This window comes from Oxyura jamaicensis, assembly GCF_011077185.1.
Source record: "Oxyura jamaicensis isolate SHBP4307 breed ruddy duck chromosome 1 unlocalized genomic scaffold, BPBGC_Ojam_1.0 oxy1_random_OJ101308, whole genome shotgun sequence".
NCBI lineage: Eukaryota > Metazoa > Chordata > Aves > Anseriformes > Anatidae > Oxyura > Oxyura jamaicensis.
In genome coordinates this window covers 11,448-18,368 of record NW_023303189.1, presented here as the reverse complement: position 1 = coordinate 18,368, position 6,921 = coordinate 11,448, and the positions used below count along the sequence as shown (strand labels likewise).

At 34.3% G+C, this 6,921-nt stretch overlaps 1 long non-coding RNA gene across 1 annotated transcript in view; it reads right to left on the bottom strand.

Annotated features, from left to right (window-relative positions):
- The window catches only part of LOC118156877, a 14,070-nt gene extending 11,361 nt beyond the window's left edge, over positions 1-2,709 (bottom strand). Inside the window, exons 1-2 of the long non-coding RNA XR_004746475.1 lie at positions 2,547-2,709; positions 2,269-2,458 (exon numbers count right to left, since the gene is read on the bottom strand). This is a non-coding gene — a long non-coding RNA (uncharacterized LOC118156877). The remainder of the gene's footprint in view (positions 1-2,268; positions 2,459-2,546) is intronic.
- Between the last annotated feature and the right edge of the window lie 4,212 nt (positions 2,710-6,921).

Genomic DNA, 6,921 nt, shown 5'->3' with positions numbered 1-6,921 from the left:
TGGTTTAACATCCCTATCTGCATTTGGTATGTTTATTACCAAATGCCTCAACATTTAATTATTTTTACAGTGTAGTATATTGCTTCATTCACTGCTGTATTTGTCATCAGCAGCTTTTAAAAGATGTGGTCCAGTAGGTACAGCACTCTATGATTTCTTTCGGCATTAATGGATTAGAAGCATGCAGGTGTTATATCTGCTAACATATCTTGCTGAATGTAGTAGGGAATGACATTTTTTTCTGGAGAAGGTAACTGTTAACCTTTAGTAGATATTAAGATATCAATTTGGAGGTTCTGAAAAAAAAAAAAAAAAAAGTTACCCTTTGGAGAGCATGCATTTTAAAACACAATAAAGGTTACCGTAACTGAGACAGTACATTTTGTTAACATTTTAAAAGTGTGATCTAATTTCAAATCAGGAGAGGCAGTTGTTCTTTCATACATTTAAGGCCTATACTTAACCTTCTTTCAACTTGTTTTGGACTGGGTCTTGGTTTTGTTAATTAGTGTTAAAACAATGTTGTGTTTCTTGGTTGTGTTGACCACCCGTGCTCTTACACTTGTGTCATAAGCTAGGCAGTACTAATAAAGGTAATACTAAAGTCTCTAACTTTTTTTAAAGTGTGCTTTCAGGAACTTAATACCACTGTACTGGGTCTGGCTGGGATGCCTTTAATCTGTTAACATTGTTATAGCAGAATGTGGTAGTAGATTCAGTAAAATAGATATTTGGTTTGCATGTTCAATGAAAAATAGGCAGTTTCCCATTGCTTGAAACTCTGTTTTACTATAGTAGGCAGTAGGAATGAAAGTTTACTCAACTTTTCTTCTTAATTATTGAAAGCATTTCATGTGTATCATTCACTCTTTAATTTTTTCCTTAATTTATTTTCATTTATTCAAATTAATAATACTGTCCTTTAGTACTCATATTTCTTCCAATTAAAATTTGAAATACTGGTAGTGCTCAATATGAGATTTGGACTGTACAAAATGATCTAGCTTATAGGTACAAGACTGTGTTTCTTAGGTATTTTAAAAGAAAACAGCTCAGTTTTAAACATAAACACGAAATATTCAAATGATAGTGATTTAAGATGTCTCTATTTTGAGTTACTTCTGAATCTCTTCAAAGGATTTTTTTCTTTCTTGAATTTTGACTTTTTTAACAAAGCAGCCATTCTTTTGAAACTTGTTTGTATTTGATCTGCTTTAAATATGAGGTTAAAAAAATAGCATTTACTTTAAAAATCTGGCTGAAATTTGCAAATCCTATAATTCTGCTGTACACCAAAGAGGTTCACCGTGATTTGATTGTGTTACAGATCAAAACAGGAGGGCTTCTGTGTTAGGTACAATTGACGTCAGGTTTGGGGAGAGCAGCCAATTCTGATTATTTTGATTTAGTAAAGTGTTAACAAACTTTTATTGGTGCAAGTACTTTAGTACCTTAGTTCATGTGTTAATACTATTTGATATATCAGCTGTTGTTTTATACAATAATTCTTTGTAGCTGTGTTTCCAAAGTGAGCAGCAGTACAAGACCTAGTACCATTCTCTTCCCTGCCACCTGAACACAAAAATAGTGAATAAATAAGCTTTAATCATACAACATATGAAAAATACACCATTCAGTATTCAAAATCTACTGTTATTCAAGAAAATAAGAAACATACAGAAAGACCACTTATAATGTTTACCGAAGTCTTTAAAATGCTGTAATTTAAAGCTTAAAAATAGAGCATTTGAGAATGAAAAAATAAAAATAAAAATGAGAATTGCATAATAATAAATGTCAGATCTAGAATTTTTTCAACATTGCTTGAAGGTCTTTTAAAATATGTTCTTTTGTTCATTAACCCTACAACTCCTTCCATGATGACATCGTGGAGGAAGTGTTTATGAACTAACTGTTGGACCTATTTAAATTTGATCTCAATGGTAGTAGAGTAGAAAAAGATAGTAGGTTTTTGCTTTTTTTGTGTGTGTGCGTGTGTGGTTGTTTCCTTTAACTTTGATGTTTAGAGCTTGAAAAGGAGATCATGAAATGCAAGTAGATGCTGTGTTATCTCCATGAGAAAGATTTAGGAGGAGGGTATCAACACTGATGGGTACAAATACATTTGAATACTAAGGGGAAAAAAAAAAAAAAAAAAAAAAAAAAAGGATTTTAAAGTTTTTTTGTTTGTTCAGGCTTTGAGGGAGCAAGGTTTGCTAAAGGACAGAGTTGAAAGTAGAGCAGAACAACCCTATATGAATAGAGTACCTTGAATCTGTTGTCATAGATGTATGGCTGAAGATTCAAAATCGATCAGTGCTGTCATAATGTTAAGTGACAATCATCACTTACGATCAGTCTCTTTAGTGTGAGCAGTCTCTTGTATCTGGAAACATATTCAGTGCGAATTCTTCAGCTGTCACCAAGGAAGTCCTGTGTCATGGGAAGGGCTGGCTGCCTGGGAGAGTGAGACTGTCAGGTGCCCTACCTTGGTAGTTTGGAAGTTCAGAGGAGGCTTAAAGAAGATGAGAGATCTAGATACTGACCTGATTGCTATCTGCTTGCCATCAAAAGTCTCTTTAGTCCAAGTGACAAAGGTGTAACAAGATCCAATGGCTGAGGTCAAAATGCTTCAAGGTAGGAATCGGATGGGAACGGAAGATGATGAAAGTAACTGGCCGGATTGCTAAAGGAAATGACTCCTACCTGTCAGAGGCTCTTTAAAAGCGTAGGCGCCTTTTGAAACATTCAATACCATATTGCTGGACACAGTCACTGCATAAAATTGTCTGTTTATGTGAGTGATCTTGTTAGATGATCATAATAGGCATTTTTTACTATTTATAACCAGGCTCCTTCTGTTCTGACTTTTTTTTAATGATTTTTTTTTTTTTCCTTCCCTCAGGGAACTAGTTTTTGCTATGACTTTGCATAACTGCATGGAAACTTCTAGGGCATTGTCTTCAAAAAAAGAATATTTCTAACTTTTAAATGATCATGTTTTTGTCAGACCAGATAATATTATTTAAGAGTTCAATAGGGTATAAAGTATGTTTTGGTAGCACATATATTGTCTTAAATCTGAGCATGTGTGTTTTTTATTCTTTTTGAACTTAATTAGGTTCCATAACACTTTAATATATCCGTGCCACTAATAATAAAAATGATATTCTGTCATTGGTATAAATTTCATGCCAGCAAAGTCTTTTAAAAAGGTAAAATAGTTCAGGCTTATGCTGTTAGGCACCTGCTTTGAAGCACAGGTCCAACTGACAAAAGTGTCTTACAATATATTTGAATGCCAAAAATGCTGTCTGCTGTGTCTCAGCAAGTTAGAATTCCATAAGTAGCAGGGAAAAGGGATCATTGTTGCTCTGAAATTACAGGAACTGTTCTGGTTTTGAACAATAGCTCAAGCCTGACTAAAAAAAATAATTAGCTTCTCTTTGATTATTGGTTCATGGGATTAGAACAAATACTTAACTTCCTGAATCCAATACATTTTCCTAACCTTACAGCATTTTACAGAAAGTGTTCATTTTTATTGTGTACCTCATGTACCTCATGTACCTCATTTTATTAGTCAGATTAATTATTAGATGGAAACTTTCTTTGCAATATCTTGTTTTGTTGGGGCAAAAAGGGAAACTTTGAAATACTTGTTACAGACTTGCAGGAATTAAAATAATAGAATTGTATGTTTTTTTTTTTTTTTTTTTTTTTTTTTAAGGAAATCTATCACATGCTTGCTTGTTGGTTTGTTTGTTTTTTAAGTGAAATTAGCCGGAAGGCAGGGCAGTGGGCTATTGGGGTTGCATTGCTCGGTGTTAGCATGTAGTTTGTTGTTAGCACATTTTTGTTTGCTGTGAGGAAACTTGCTCATTAGTTGACGTCTGGTTGTTTTCTAAAACAATGCAAGGAATGATCACTTCTCTTTATTTCATTTTCCCCATTTTTGAGGTACATGCTACAATACAAGGAAATGTTTAAATGATCTTCAGGCTGAGAAAGGGGTAATTGTTGGGGTCTCTTCTATTCTGTTGGTGAGATGCATTGGCTCACTCATCCCTGCTCACTTGTCCAGCAACCAGCCTTGCATGGTTTGGCAGTGACAATGCAGGAGAGTTAGCAGGAAGCACATCTGGGCAATCTCTTGTAGAAGAATTAGAATAGATTGAGATTCCCTTAATCTGATCATGAAGCTGTGCCCCAAACACCTTCATTTCCCTCTCTTCCTCTCTTTATCAGGCTACTGTGGCTGTAATGACCCAGTTGATTAGGAATGCTTAATACATTTGGGTGCATTGCTTTGAATTGATCTGGTATATGAAGTGTCTAGCCAGTCTGACTAGAATAGAGCTATAACATAAATTTTCAGATTTTCTTATCTCAGGTTCTTAAATGATACCCCCCTTAAGGCACTGTATCTGTAATATACAATGGGAATGAGTACATTCCTTACAAATGTGTTCTTTCCATTTATTAACTAGAGCATTCTGGTTGGTTTATTTTTCTTGTGTTTTGTTGTGTTTTTCTTTGTTGTCTTTGAACTAGATCACAGTTATTGAATGATAAAAAAAAATAATATTCTTTCTTTAACACCTACTGTGTGTACATTGAAAAAAATTGCCTACCTGGTAATTACCTACAGACATGTCTTATGGGTTGCTCTGAGCAGATCAAGTCACGGTTATGTACTAGATACAGGGGCATGCTTCTGACTGGCCCATTGCAAGACAAAAGAGTGCACATACCCATGGTGTTTAGGGAAAACCAATACTCACCGCTTCTTCTTGTGTTGCCCATGGGTGCTCAATGACCAACAAGAACTAGGTGTATAACGACTTTTTGTGGGTCAACAGCATGGTTTGGGACTGTTGTGTTGCTGGTTGTGTAGGTATTAGCTAATAGTAGTGTAAATGTCATGTGGCTGTATGTAATTTTTAAAAAATATATGTATATGTAATCACCTATTTCATTGCCTGGACATTGTTTCCATTCCTAAATATGACACCTTTGAACGATTTTTTTATTTCATTGAAGATTGAAATAGAGTTGTCATTTCACCCAGTAGTGACTGGCTACTCTCACAGTACCCAGCATAAAAAATTAAGAAAAAAACACTGGGTGCTGCATTTTGACAAGCACTGTTTATGGTTTACACAAAATATACTGTCTCTACTTATGTTGCTTGTCAATAAAACCTTATCCTCAAGTGATTGCTATTTCCTTTCTGCTCTGGGAAGTATTCTCTGGGGTAAGTGTAATTGCTTTATTGACTGAACAGTGCAAGGTTTTAAATAGCTGTAGGAGTTGTTGACTTTTAGGTGAAGTTACCAAAGTTTCTCTTCAGTGTGATTAATTCAGCAAGCACAGCAAAAAAAGTGCTTTCTGCCCAAGCGTGGGAATTGAGAGTTCACACAGCAACATCACCAAGTTGTTTAGCTGTGCAAGGCACATTGTATTGTTTTAGCCATGTAACAGTAATAACTATGATCACGATTTTCTGTATTTTGGAGAAAATTGAGTAAAATATTAGAAAACCTCAACCACAGTATGTCAGAAATTGAGATTTTTATATATGAAGATTTCATATTGAATATGAAGAAATAAAAACCTCTCAATGTTTCTGTTTTCATTCCAACTGCATATACATAGAGAAAAAAAAAAAAAGGCGTGGTGAAATTTGACCCTTTGGTGACTGAAAGCACATACTGTACTGGATTACCAAGCACAGTTCAAATATATCTTCAAGAGGAAATGGAGGAAATGTAATCTCAATTTACAGTAAGCTTGACTGTGAAGAACATAAGATAAACTTTTTTTTTTTTCTTTCTTTAAAACCTGTCAGGGCCTGAGACAAAACCAAAGCCAAACTAAAAAAAAAAAAAAGTAAAAAAAAAAAAGTATCTACAGCTGCACAAGCAATTAAATAACAACTATCTGTGGATATCTATCTCTAATAGATTACATTTTCTTAGCATTTCTTTATGTAAATTTAGAGCCCAAAATATCATAGTTAAGTGGAAAAAAAAACATAATTCAATGGATCTATGGCATAAACCTTAGATATCCTCCTAAGGCATTCTATTATGCATTGGTTAATTTCTGAAAAGTCTTGGTTTACAAACAAGGTATTATGCTTGTAAAGGTGAGCTAAGACTAGCAAGTGTAGAAACTACTGAAGCAATTTGTTTTTATTATGCAAGTATTGGACTTCTTTATTGCTTGAAAGGTGCCAAAAGCCATCTGAGATGCTAGCTGTCTGATAGGCTTTCATCTTAGATTTGAGGTTTTTCAGACTTGAAAAGCTCTATGGTGTGTTAAGATCATTTCTCTTCACTTTTTTTTTTTTTTTTTTTAATTTAAAGGCACTTACATATCTATTAGTAATCTTTAGCAATAATAAGAGGCTTCTTACTCTTCATCAAACCACCTCTTCTGTTGTTTTGTAATAGAACTGGGGTATAGCAAATAATCCCTCCTGCACTTCCATGTGTTGTTGGCACTGGGAACTGGATATATACTTTTTTCAAGTAACTTGGTTCAACTTCAATTTCTATTACTTTTATGTTCTTTAGTTTGTGAATGTGAAAAAAGGAAGTAATAATATGACGAGTGGATCCAAGCCAGAAAAAGTCTCCATTAAAGTAAACTTAAAAAAATCTTCAGCAGTGTCAGCCCAGTCTACTTTTGCCACACAATTTATCGTATCTGGGTAGCTACCATGAGGGCTAGCTGACTAGGAACACAATAAGTTGCATCTGGTTATTAATGCCATATTCAGTATAAGCTGAATATGTATGTAAAAGATTTTCAGTTTCAGTGAGTAGAATTTTAGTGCTTCCAGAACCAAAATGATTTGATGATTCCAAATCTGTTGCATTAATATCTACGGGAATGTAGTAAGAATGCTCTAAG